The 13,059-nt window shown below is 44.8% G+C and overlaps 1 protein-coding gene across 2 annotated transcripts in view; it reads left to right on the top strand.

Moving 5' to 3' along the window:
- The first annotated feature begins 321 nt into the window (after positions 1-321).
- The window catches only part of SLC38A1 (solute carrier family 38 member 1), a 68,868-nt gene continuing 56,130 nt past the window's right edge, over positions 322-13,059 (top strand). The window contains exons 1-2 of one of the 2 annotated variants that reach the window (XM_047868014.1): positions 322-616; positions 12,768-12,860. The gene's annotated coding sequence lies outside the window, so the exon portion shown is untranslated. The remainder of the gene's footprint in view (positions 617-12,767; positions 12,861-13,059) is intronic. The other variant, XM_047868013.1, reaches the window with a different exon arrangement.

Genomic DNA, 13,059 nt, shown 5'->3' with positions numbered 1-13,059 from the left:
TCCGCCAGTCGCAGTCGCTGCATCCTCTGAGAGCGGCAAGAGGGAGGTCGCCAGGCGCGGCCGCCAGCGGAGACACCATGTGACGGGCACCGCTCAGTGACACGCAGCTTTGGTTAAAGAGCGGGCGCGCGGAAGGGGAGGCGGCGGGACGCGGGATGCGGAGGAATGGCCTGACTTTCCCCCTTTAAACCATCACGAGCCATGGATGCGCAAAGGCGACGCGCCCCCCAGTAGGAGAATGACTGCGATTCGAGACTCTTCGCGCCCTAGCGTGTGGATGTAAGTGCGAGGCTGGCGAGCAGAGTGTGGGTGGGGGTTGGCGGTGGGGGGAGGCTCTGATGCAATCGGCCCAGAAAGGAGGAGGAGAGCCAGAGAGCGCGGGCTGGGGTGGCCACGCCGCTCTGCCTGAAGGTCGCCGGGAACCTCCGCCCTTCACCTTCCTCGGAAATCCGCCACGCCACGCCAAGCTTCCCCGCCCAGCCCTCGCTGACGGAGGCCACCTTTTCCCGGCCGAGACAGCCAGACCTTGATACAAAGGACATCACACGGCCGGGGGGGAATCCCGGAAGGGCGGACACCTGGTCTCCTTTGGCCACTTTTCCCTTTATTGCCCGAGGTAAGGCGATTTTGCTTTTCTAGGGGAGCTTGAGGGAGCGGCAGCGGGAAGGAAAGGGATGTTTTAGATGCGAGAGAGGAGGCGGTAACGTACAAGGCACCCATGCGGGCATGGAAGGAATGAGTGTGCGGCTCTACCGGATGCGTTCGGATTTTGCCTTTAGGAAAAGTCCAGGTCCTCTGTTCTTTCAGACGCACTCGGCAGCGTAAGGAGGCGCAGGGGCCTCTGATTTCACCTTTGCGTGAGCTGTGGCTTACTTTTTGGGTCTGTTTTCATAGCGGGAGAGTGTGGCTTCAGATCTAGTTATCTAGTTAAACGATACGAGGGGTCAGGGACCACGCGGGTCTGGGCGGGGGGAGGCGAGGAGTATAGCGGGCGTGAGGGCGCTGCTGCGTACGCGAGAAGTGCTCGAATCCTGGACTTTTGGAGGGAATTTCCTGCGTCCGCTTGGCCCAGAGGAGGGCAGGTGATGCCCCCGGGGGTATGCGTGCGTCCGGCTGGGGCTGGAGGCCTGGGCGCCGCCGGGGAACCAAGCCGCCGAGCGCGAGTAAACAGGAGCACGTTTGCAGTCTCTCCTCCAGGTCTGCCTCTCTCTGTAGGGAGACTAGAGTAGGAGGATGCGGGGGGAAGGTTACTAAAGGATGCCGGCGGTGATTCACTGCCCTTTCCCGCCCCGAAGAGGTGCTTTCCTAAATGAAGAATGGGAGAAAGAGAAGTGCTGTTCTGAGAGCTGGATTCCGCTGGCGAACAAAAGGCCACCGCTCGCGCGGGGCCCGGGCGCGGACTGCCCTCGCCTCCTCTCCTCCCGCCTCCCCCCAGTCCCCGGCACCTCGCTCGCGTTCCTAAATGTTGCCACAAAAGGCCTTTGAACTCGCCGCGTCTGTGCCGGAAGGAAAGCGCTCCTCGGTCCTAATGCACGCCCTGGGGCGCCCGTCCACCCCCCCCATAATCCGCTTCCCTAGCGTCGAACTGCTCAGCACCCACTGCGACCCCACAGGTTACGGGGCTGCACGGGCGCTGCTTCCCTGCGGAATCGTCCGCCCCTGGGTTTGGGGTGAACTGTAATCAGGGTGTACAAGAGCCTATGGCGGCAAAAGGAATTTCGCGGTCACAGCGTCACCGCATTTCGGGATGCCTTTCACAGGCTGTCTGGGGCTTGAGAAGGTGGTGCTACAGTTGAGAGTCCTTTGTGTCTCGCTCTGCGGCGCGGGCCCGGTTTTTATAGCACTGCTTCTCCGGTGGAAACCTTAGAGCCGCCAGGATCACGTACTTTCTCTGACGAATCCGTGGCGATGTTAGGTAGTTAAGAGTGAAAAAGACCCCCAGCACTAAGAAACGGTATTTATTTACACGCAAATGGGGATTTGACATCTCTGCAGTGAAGTTTAAAAAAAAATTTTTTTTTAACATAAGGGGGAGGAGAAAATAAATGTATGGTTTGCAGACTGCGGGGCACAGCGAGGCTGTAATTGTCACCTTGATGGAAGAAACTGTGCGGCAACTCGTGCTTTTTCTGACGTCAGAGGAACAACGGAAATAAAACCTGAGCTAGGTGACCGGCCGGCCTCATTCTTAAACATCTCAGGCGGGGTGGGTTGAAAGCTATGTGAAACAGTCCAGCTGGGGCACCGACCGGTTGTGGGTCCCAACTTCAAAACGGGTTTTACTCTTCAGAGTGGCTTCAATTCTCGGCATCTAGGAGGCTTGCCTAGTTTGATTTGAGGTCTTGAAACCTTGATGAGGTTTATTTACTCTCCCCACCCCCCAGCACATTCAATAAATATATCTTACTGAGGACTTAACTATTTGTAACTGTATAAAGTTCCTGCTTCTGTGGGGGAAACATACAATAAACACACATACAATGAATTTCAGATCTTTGTTAGCGCATTGAAGAAGTAAAACAGGATCACATGATAGGGATGGGTGCTTGAAATAGATAACCCTCTAGCGGGGCCTGTGTGGGAGGGTGACATTTGTCCAGAGACTAGAAGGCCAGGCATCTGGTTATTCTAGTTTTATATTTTCCTCCCTCCTGGTGATAGTTGAGGACAAAAACCAATCTTACTCACTGTTGTTCCCCTAGTGCCCAGCACAGAGCAGCAGCTTAATAAATGCCTCTTGGATTGAGACCTTAGCCACCTCATTCATTTCTTTATGCTACTGGTGACCATCCCTTCCTTTTTCTATCTCATTTGTTCCCTTTTCTCCCAAGTTTAAATATGAGAGATTTTTTTTTCTTCTTTTCTTTAAACTCTGCTTCTCTTTCTTTAAAAAAAAAGGTTTTTTAATGTTTGTTTATTTTTGAGAGAGAGGGAGAGACAGAGCCTAAGTGGGGGAGGGGCAGAGAGCGGGAGACACAGAATCTGAAGCAGGCTCCAGGCTCCCAGCTGTCAGCACAGAGCCTGATGCAGGGCTCGAACTCACGAACTGTGAGATCTTGACCTGAGCTGAAGTTGGATGCCCAACTAACTGAGCCAACTAGGCTCCCCTGCTTCTCCTTCTTTCTTACCGTCTCCCTACTTCTTACCCACTCCCCTATCCCCTGGGTTACCAGGCCCTTGCAAATGCCTCTCCAACCTGTCTTCTCATCTCCATTCCCACTTGCCCAAGTTCAGGTTCCTGTCACCTGACCTAGACAGGGCAATTCGAGTAGTGTGTTGGGATATGAGGACCATGAAACAGATGTGGAGGTGCCCTGAAGAAACCAGTGCTTCATCGAAGTGCGACACGTGGTTAAGAGTGAAGCAGGGAATGAATGAGGTGTTAACAGCTTTCTGGTTGCTCTCTTCCAGTACCAAGCTCTGCTCCCCTAATTCAATCTCCACATTTCCATGAGATCTGTATTTCTAAAACTCAGTTTGCTTTCCTAATGACTTTGCTTCTAAAAACCTTCAGGGGGTTCTCGGGGCGCCTGGGTGGCTCAGTCGGTTGAGCGTCCGACTTTGGCTCAGGTCACGATCTCGTGGTCCGTGAGTTCGAGCCCCGCGTCGGGCTCTGGGCTGATGGCTCAGAGCCTGGAGCCTGCTTCCGATTCTGTGTCTCCCTCTCTCTCTGCCCCTCCCCCGTTCATTCTCTGTCTCTCTCTGTCTCAAAAATAAATAAAACGTTAAAAAAAAATTAAAAAAAAAAAACCTTCAGGGGGTTCCCATTGCCTAAAATCAGTCTCAGTTCCTTAGCCGGACACTCAGGACTCTCCATGATCTGACTCCTTGAATCTTTCCCTCTCTTTCTCTCAGTCCACCAATGCTCTTCCTGTTGCTTTTCTGCTTCAATATCGGTGTTGATTCTGGACTGGAATGCCTACTAAAATCCTATGGATCTGTGAGGGCCTAGCCTAAATACCACTTCTCTGCCCTTTCAAATAAGTGTTCACTGATCATCTCTTAGCATTTCCTTTTACTTTTTACGAAGGATTTATCTTTTACTTCTTGCACTTTTGTCACTCCTGGTGATGGAAGGTAGGGGATGAGGCCAGAGGGTTTGAGTCAGATACGAATTCCAGATCCCAACGTACCCGCCCAGGGATATTGGGCAGCTTGTTTAGCATCTCTAAACTTCAGGGTTTCTGCCTTGTTTTCTGTTTGTTAAATGGGAATGAAGAGAATGACAATGGTGGTGGTAGTGGTACCCATCTCATTGAGTTAGCCTGACGATGTAGTTAAGATAACGGGTATGAAGTGCTTGGCACCATGTTAGTGTTGCGTATGTATTGAATTAAAAGAGGCTTTCGGTTTGTCATCTATCAGAGGTGCTGGGAAAGTTGATCAGCAAAGCTCCCCTTACCTCTGAAATTGTGTGCATAGTTAATCATTCAAAATGCTTTTCTCAAAATAATACCTTAATGGAAACTCTGAGAGGGGATGTGGGGGTGGGGGAAGGGTGCGTGTAGAAGTAAGCACTTTCAAAATCACATCATAGACTTCAGAAAAAGACACCTTGGACCACTGACCCTAGACCGAGGCTTTTAAAAACGTTGTTATACTTATTTCTGAAATCGGACCACATTATAGTCACTGACTTTCTAGTGCCCACCTATGTGTTAGGGTTACCTACTGAGAGTGAAGGAATTTGGTGATCAGGAAGGCACTATGTTTTGGGGAAATTTAGCAAGCACCAAGATCACAATCCAGGAACTCTGCCTCAAGTAAAGTTACAATGTGTCTTTGCCAATTAACTAGCTGGGCACACGTGGGCAAATCATTTAACGTTTTTATGCCTCATTTTCTCATCTCTCCAATGCTAGTAATAGTTTTTGAGCTCCCTGACTCGCAGAGTTGTGAAGATAACAATGAAAATATTGCTGAGGAAACCCTTGAACAAGTTAAAAGATCTATTCAAGATGTCATCCAAGATGACCAGTTATCTGGAGTTAAATGTGCTGCTAATCCACTGCTTTAGGGGATGAGTTAGATTAGTGATTCTCAACTCTGGTTTCATATTAGACCTACTTGGGGTCTTTGAAAAGCTACCAGTGAATGCCCAGATTCCATTTCTAGATCTTTAGATTTAGTTGACCTGGGGTGGAGCCCAGACTTAGGAGCTTTTTAAAAACACCAAGGATGATTCTAATCACAGTGGCTTAGATTTTATTAATTTTTTTTTTTTTTTTAATTTTAGAGAGAGAGAATGCATGCGCGAGCAGGGGAGGGACAGAGGGGAGAGAGACAAAATCTTAAGCAGGCTCCATGCTCCTCGCGAGCTTGACTCAAAGCTTGATCCCATGACCCTGGGGTCGTGACCTGAGCCCAAATCAAAGGTCAGATGCTCAACTGACTTGAGTTGACTGAGTGGCTTAGATTTTAAAGCAAACAAAACAAAGTCAGAAATCAAATGAAGACCTCCGTATGTTGCTTGATAAAGTCTAAGTAATGCAGAATTGTGAGCTTGACTGACTTTTTCCCTGATTTGACTAACCCAACCAGTTTTGACATCATGGGACCATAGCCTTAGGTTACAATTTACAACCTGAATTTTCCCAGGCACAAAATCCTGTCCAGTGATACAGCCAGGGCCACACATAAAAGATTAAATGTGTGGATCTCAGTTTCCTTGTTTTAGGAGTGATGAAGAAGATTGGAAAAGAAAGAGACAATGGAAAGGAAAAGGAAAGGGATAGGTTCTGACCCAGGTATAGGAGGAAGAGGCTCTGAGCAGGAGAGACAGGACAGAGTGCAGAGAAAAAGTTGTGTTTGATTGATGGGACTCATTTTGTTGAGGTTGTACACTGGTGACTATAAAGCCAAATAAAGTCTGTGAGTACATTTTGTGTGACCTACACTTTCTCTTAAAATTGTTTGGAATTAGTTGTCAGTATTTAAACATCAGATTTTCACTTAAAATCTGCATCTGTTGGGAAAAAAAAAAAAAGGGACGGTCTGGCTTATTCCCACTGAACTAGATAGGGTACATGTTCTCCGGTTCCTTATGCCAGTCTGTCTTGCCCATTTTCTCGTGGACCTGGGCACTGTTTGCATTTGCAACCCTTGGTATGCATCTGTAGACCTTAGTACTGGCTGCACGTTACACTCTCCTGGAAGCATTTAAAATATCCATGCTTGATCCCACCCTAGACCAATTAAATCAGAAACTGGTGTGTGTTAGGTTATTTAAAAAATAAAAAAAAACTCCCAAGGTGATTCCTCTCTGTCTAGAACTGACAACTTCTAGCCTAAGTCACCTATTCAGAAGATTTGTCCACAAGCCCATTTCTTATCTCTGAAAGTGATCCATTAAGAAACATTATAGAATCATAAATCCAGGGGGTTTTAAAACTGGAGGATATCTTTGAGAGAGCATCAGTTAATGTGATCTTCCTATTTTAAAGTGAGAAAACAGGCCTAGAGGGAAGAAAAACTTGTCCAAGGATTATTATATCATTTGGTATTAGGGTATAGTGTGTTTTCCATTTTCTATTTTCATGTAAAGGCATATTTGTAAATTTTTTTTTCTTTTACAAATGATCCTTTTTACATGTACCACTTTGTGATGCTTTAAAATTCTCCTTATTTCTATTATTTCTTGAGTATTTTTGTTGGGAGCTAGCTGTCATAGCTTAGCTAAGCCTTAATAACAAAGAAAATCCCATCCAGTGTTTTTAGTTCAACCATAATCAAAAATATCATTAAAGCAAAAATATACATGTGCAAAGAAAGAGAATTTTCTCAAAGGCTGAACTATTGCAGGTTGCTTTCAACTCTGTGTTTTTAGGAATTACTTACATCTATGAATTTTCAGTAGATGAGGAAGATTTTTTTTAATGTTTATTTATTTGTTTTAAGAGAGAGAGAGAATACACGTGTGGAGGAAGGGTAGAGAGGGAGAGAGAATCCCAAGCAGGCTCCGTGCTGTCAGCATGGAATCCACTTGGGGCTTGATCTCCATGACCTGAGCAGAGATCAAGAGTCTGATGTTAACCTACTGAGCCACCCAGGAACCCATTGAGGAAGATTTTTAATTTTGTGGTATACACACTGCTCAGATACACTCGCTGTTCTCATTAAATTAAGTTTCAAGTGGATTTTTCTTAATGTAACATACAGTTTGTCCTCTTAAATCCAGTGTTACAGTTAAATACAGAGACTTCATTGACTTCTGAAGTTTATCAGTATTTTCTGTCTTAGAGAAATCACAGTAGTTTCAAAACATCTGAATGTGGATTAGGTTAATTCCCGGACATCATAGGCTGGGCATTTTGATAACAGACATTTGAAAGAGCATATAGGAACCAGAACAGAAGAGGAATTCTGGGAGCCGTGAGAGCCAGGGTTGGGATACTGTGAACAAGGTAGGATGCACAGGGGTCAACCTGTTATTTTGTTTTCCTGAGAAAGTGTGTTTGTGGGGAGCACTGATACATTATCTGCAGACAGATGATCATAGCTTGCTTTTTAAATTTAGTTATCATTATTATTGTTAACATATTTGCTGCTACCATGTGCTAGGGAGCTGTGAGGTTTATGGTCCCTGCCTCAAGGGGTTGAGATTATAATTAGGAAGGATGATAGAATGCAAGGAGACTATTAAGATATATAAGAATCCTTGTGTAAGCCAATGAGTAATCTATACAAAAGTCCTGAAAGAATTCATCACAGGTAAACAATCTGTCGTGGGTTGGTCATGGGAAAAAGATATCACAGAGAAGGTTGGTTTGAAATTAAAAAGAAAAAAAAAAAGCATGAAAGTCAACAAGCTGGGCTTTGAAAGAAATGTTGTCCTTAAGTAAGCATGGGCTTCACGGGAAGGGGAAAGGAAGCATGTTCAGGGCCAAAGGAATGGTGTGAACAGAGCAGAAGACTGCGTACAACTAGATCCGCGGTGGGGAACGGAAAGTTCAGGAGGAACATCACGGGAGAGAAAATTAAAAAGATTGTTATGAGCAATCCGTGTTGCATTGTAAGGGTCCAGAGATTAGACTTCATCCTGCAGACATTGGGAAGTTACAGTTGGCAAGAGGGGAAGAGAAGTGGGCCAGAACGTGTGTCTGCAGCAGGGAGAGGGTAGAGTCAGCAGGTAGCACAGAGGCACTGAACTCTGCAAGTTAAGATTGTGGGCGGAGAGGAATGAGGGGCAGAGAGGATGGGGGCACGTATGAAAGAATGTTGATGGGGGCTGGTGACTGATTAGATACTCAGCAGCATTAAAGTAATACCCAGACTCCAAGTCTGAGTGATGAGGAGAGGGAACGTTATCTTTAACAGGAATAGGACAGTTGATGCGTGAGGTCAGTGATGTGTTCAGCTCGGCATGCAGAGTTTGAGGTAATGGCAAACATCCACGTGGAGAAGTCCAGCGGGCAGCTGGAGTCTACAAAGAACTTGTGGAAATTTTTCTGAGCAGGAAGGAGCTTGAGAGATCCACTTTCCCTCCAGCCTTCTCATTTTACAGATGAAGAAACATGTGACATGTTAAGTGACTCGATCATTATCAAGTAGTATTTACAAGGGAGATCCTATTGCGTAATGCAAAGGAATGCTAGTTTTATAAGATGAAAAAGACTGGGGAAAGAAATCGGAAAGATGCCTCTGTGGGATGAAGCCTGACACTACGAGCTTGAAACCTTAAGAAGGAAAGAATTTGGAGCGTGTGCCCGAAGAGCTACCCCTCTTTCCGCATAAGGGAGGAGCGAGGGGGCTGGTAAAGGAGGCTTGGAGGCAGTGCTCCGGAGCATGTTGGTGGAGGTCAGGAAGCAGTGCTCCCTGTCGTGGAAGGAGTTGAGGAAAATGAGGACTGAGACAAGGCCACCTGCCTTGACTAGAAGTCATAGCAGTGGTAGCAAGCATAGTCACAGTAGCCTGTAGGCACCAGGCCAGGTACTGGTGTATGTGCTGCCCATGTGCCCGATAGTGGAATCTCCTTTTTTTTTTTTAATTTTAAGTTTACTTATTTATTTTGAGAGAGACAGTGTGAGCTGGGGAGGGGGAGAGAGAGAGAGAGAGAGAGAGAGAATCCCAAGTAGGCTCTGCACGCTCAGCACAGAGCCTGATGTGGGCCCCGAACTCATGAAGTCGTGAGATCATGACCTGAGCCTAAACCGAGAGTTGGACGCTCAATTGACTGAGCCACCCAGGCCCCCCCCGCCGATCGTAGAATCTTTATAACGACCTAATGAGGTGGGTATTCTGCGTCTCCCGTCTGCAGATGAAGAAACTGAGGCAAAGAGAAAACCTACTTGCCCAGGGTCCACAGCTCCTAATTGGTAGAGCCAGAATTTGCCACTTGAGTGTGGTTTCAGGGGAGTGATGAAGACAGGAGCAAGTTGTTCAGACTGTTGGCAGTAAAGGGGGTGGGGGTGGTATTTCAAGGTTATAGACAAAGTCACTTCCCAGATATGGAGCTGAGAGTAACTGGCGGAAGTCAGGGAAACCGGCGGAGAGGAAGTGGTGATTCAAAGTGCTGGCATGGCTGAGGCCACTTGCACTTGGTTAACATGTGAGTCTTGAGTAAGAAAGAGAGAAAACATCTACAGTTTGAGATTGCTTACTGGCTCCCAGCCTGTTCACTACCAAAAGGCACTTGTATTATTCCCCATGGTCCAAAGATCACAGGTTTTCAAAGATTCTATCAGTTTTAAGCTTTTCTTTTTTTAAATTTTTAAAAAATATTTATTCATTTTTGAGAGACAAAGAGATACGGAGTGCGAGCAAGGGAGGGGCAGAGAGAGAGGGAGATGCAGAATCTGAAGCAGGCTCCAGGCTCTGAGCTATCAGTACAGAGCCCGACGTGGGCTCGAACCCACAAACCATGAGATCATGACCTGAGCTGAAGTTGGACGCTTAACCAACTGAGCCACCCAGGCACCCCTTTAAGCTTTTGTTTTAATTGAAATATAATTTATATGAGATACAATATCTAGATCTTAAGGATACCGTTTAGTGGGTTTTGACTACAACCTTAATATATGAATTTATTTCCTATTTTTGTTATTCAAAGAAACATAAAATTGCCAGTTAGAATTTAGGATCATCACACCAAGTTAATGTAATCTACTTAAAAGCAAGGATACCTGACATTTAGTCAACCTGTTTGGCATGTTGGAGGCCTTTTGAGATACACAAAAGCAGCTCATGGGTTCGCATTATTACCAGCTAAGAGCCAGGTGATCCAAGGATCCCAGGTGGGTAAACTGGCTCAGGCCCGGGAAGAGACGGCAGGAGGAAGAGGACCATCACTGGCCTGAAGGCCTAACACTCTCTCAAAACTATTGGCCCAGTTATTATAATTGATTCTCAGGAGTTGAACTAGGAAAGGTTTGATCTTATTAGTTTTTCAGAATAATAATAATAAAAAAAACAAGAGGGATTCATAACAATTTTAGAATTAAGTATGTGTGACCAGACATTTAGTGATATTAAGGAATTATTGTTAGTTTTGAGGTTTGATAGTGATCTGTTGGTATTGTTTTATAAAAGCATTCTTTTACAAATATGTGCTAAAATATTTTACAGATGATACGATATCAGAATGCTTTAAAATAATTCTATGTGATGGTTGGGGGTAAAACTTCAGTAAGATTGGCCTGACCTGATAATTGTTGAAGTTGGTACATGAAGGTTCATTATTCTATTCTGTCTACTATTCTGTATATGTATTTAGAAGTTCCCATCATAAAAGTTTGAAAGGGGGGAAATAAAAATAAGAATATCAATTAGGGTTTAGTCGCATGTAACAGAGATCTTCCTATGTATGTTAAGTGAAAGAGATTTAATACAGACAACTAAATACCTGTAAGATGGTTAGAAGAGATGGCAGATCGCCTGAGGCTGGGTCTTTAGAAATAATTACCAGAATACCACCACTTAAAAACAGTCTGCTAAGGGAACTGCTACTTGTGCCTCTGTCAGGAAGGCAGGAAACCATGAAGCCAGTTTCTTATTGTCTCAACTGCGTGCTCCAGGAACACATCGCTTGAGCCACATCCAATGATCAGGAATCCATAGCCACACTGTTGGCTCCAGAACTCTCTGCTGCACCTGTTAGAATTGTACCAGCAGAATGGATGCCATCAACTTTCCATCATCTACAGAACTAGACTAGAAAGAAGTAGGAGCAAATATTGAGCAGGATCCACCACAAAGTACATGAGCAATTGAAATTGTATTTATCCCTAAAAATGATTTTGGACATTGTTTAAGTTACAATATATTCTTTGGTTTGGTTTTCTTTCAGTTGGCTTTTACCAAACCTATAAAACTTCTACTACTTAAGAACATGTACCTTGCTCCCTTTACTCTAGGTAGGTTCATCTAAATGGTCACTCAGGGCTGTTCTGTGTACATTTGGCCTGTGTTGTTCCCAGTACAAGCAATGCCTTCCCAACCCCCTGGTCTAAATCCACCTGTTTTTAGACATAGTTCAAGTTCTAACCCTTTGTAAAACCTTAGCAATTTCTCCAGGCAACCATTTATTTTCCTTCCTTCCTTCCTTCCTTCCTTCCTTCCTTCCTTCCTTCCCTCCTTCCTTCTTCCTTCCCTCCCTCCCTCCATCCCTCTCTCCTTCCATCCCTCCCTTCATACCTGTCTCCTTCCCTCCTTCCCTTCCTTCCCAACTTCCCATCTCCCTTCTTCCTTCCTTCCTTCCTTCCTTCCTTCTTCCTTCTCTCCATCCCTCCTTCCTTTCCTCCCTTCCTTCCTCCCTTCCTTCCTTCCTTCCTCTCTCCTCTCTCTTTCTTGCCGCCTTCCTTCCCTCCCACTCTCTAACTCTCCCTTTCCTCCCTTCCTCCCTTCCTCCCTCCCTTCCTTCCTTCCTTCCTTCCTTCCTTCTTCCCTCCCTTCTTTCCTTCCTTCCTTCCTTCCTTCCCTCCTTCCTTCCTTCCTTCTGTACATCGGTATGTCTGTATATCTCTGAAATCTTTCTGGATTTTTTTCTTTATTCTGCCCTATAGTTTGGTCTCTATCATGCAGATATTTTATAGTATACTGTCACTTTATATGGGATGGTCTTGCTTGCTTAAACAGGGTCTAAACAGTGTAAGGCCAGACAAGTTTTTCTGTAGATCTTCTCCTTTGATATATAACACTATGAAGAATAGAGAATAAGTTTATGTATTTTATGTTGGTACTATTAGTAAAATGTACCAATAAGCATACCAAGATAATGCTTGCTTAAGAGTACCTCACAAGGTTGTGGTAAAGGATAAAAGATGTTCTGTGCTGAGTAAATTTTAATTTATAAGCTATTATAAAAATTGAGAGATAGTAATTATGGTTGGGCTAACATCATGATCTTCACACAATGATCCTATTAGGTCTTTTAATTAATTGTATGTGATCTGATAATCGCGTCTGTATTTCAGTGAAACTGTAATTTTTTGCTTCTTGAGCTCAACTTGCACTTTCTGCCTCTGTGCCATTGACCATGTTCTCCTTTACTGAGACGTCTCAGCTCAGGCCCCATCTCTAGTCAGTCACTTGTCTGTCAAGCAGTGTGACTGTCCAGCAGTAAAGGTTGGATGTCAGTTTATGGCACAGTCAAGCAGATAAGCAAGCATTTGCAGTAATGGTGTAGGCCGTGTTTACTTTCTCGACATAACTCAGGGTAGGAGATCATATCTTGTTAAGTGAAAAAATACGTTTTAAAAACTCTGGTACAATTTCCATGTTTGTAAATGTATACCTATTTTTTATTTGTATTCATTCTTTTCATTTCACAGGTATTTATTGAGTGCCTGCTGTATGCCAGGCACTGTATCTATGTGCATAGAAAAGCCCTGGAAGGTCATACTCTCTGTTTGCTGAGATCCGAGGTGACTTTTTTCTTTTTACTTGTGTAACAAACATGTATTTTCTAATTTTTCTATAAAGGTTTATATTATTCGTTAATAAGGAAGTAATGTTTTTAAAAAAACATTTCTATTCTCCAAAATGCCTATAATGTAATGCTACATGAAGAAAAGTAGGTTAAAAAAGTCTAAAATCCCAATGTTAATAAAAGAGAAAGAGGAG

This window comes from Prionailurus viverrinus, chromosome B4 (genome assembly GCF_022837055.1).
Source record: "Prionailurus viverrinus isolate Anna chromosome B4, UM_Priviv_1.0, whole genome shotgun sequence".
NCBI classification, from domain to species: domain Eukaryota; kingdom Metazoa; phylum Chordata; class Mammalia; order Carnivora; family Felidae; genus Prionailurus; species Prionailurus viverrinus.
The sequence above is the reverse complement of the archived record's forward strand: the minus strand, read 5'-3'. Positions and strand labels throughout refer to the sequence as shown.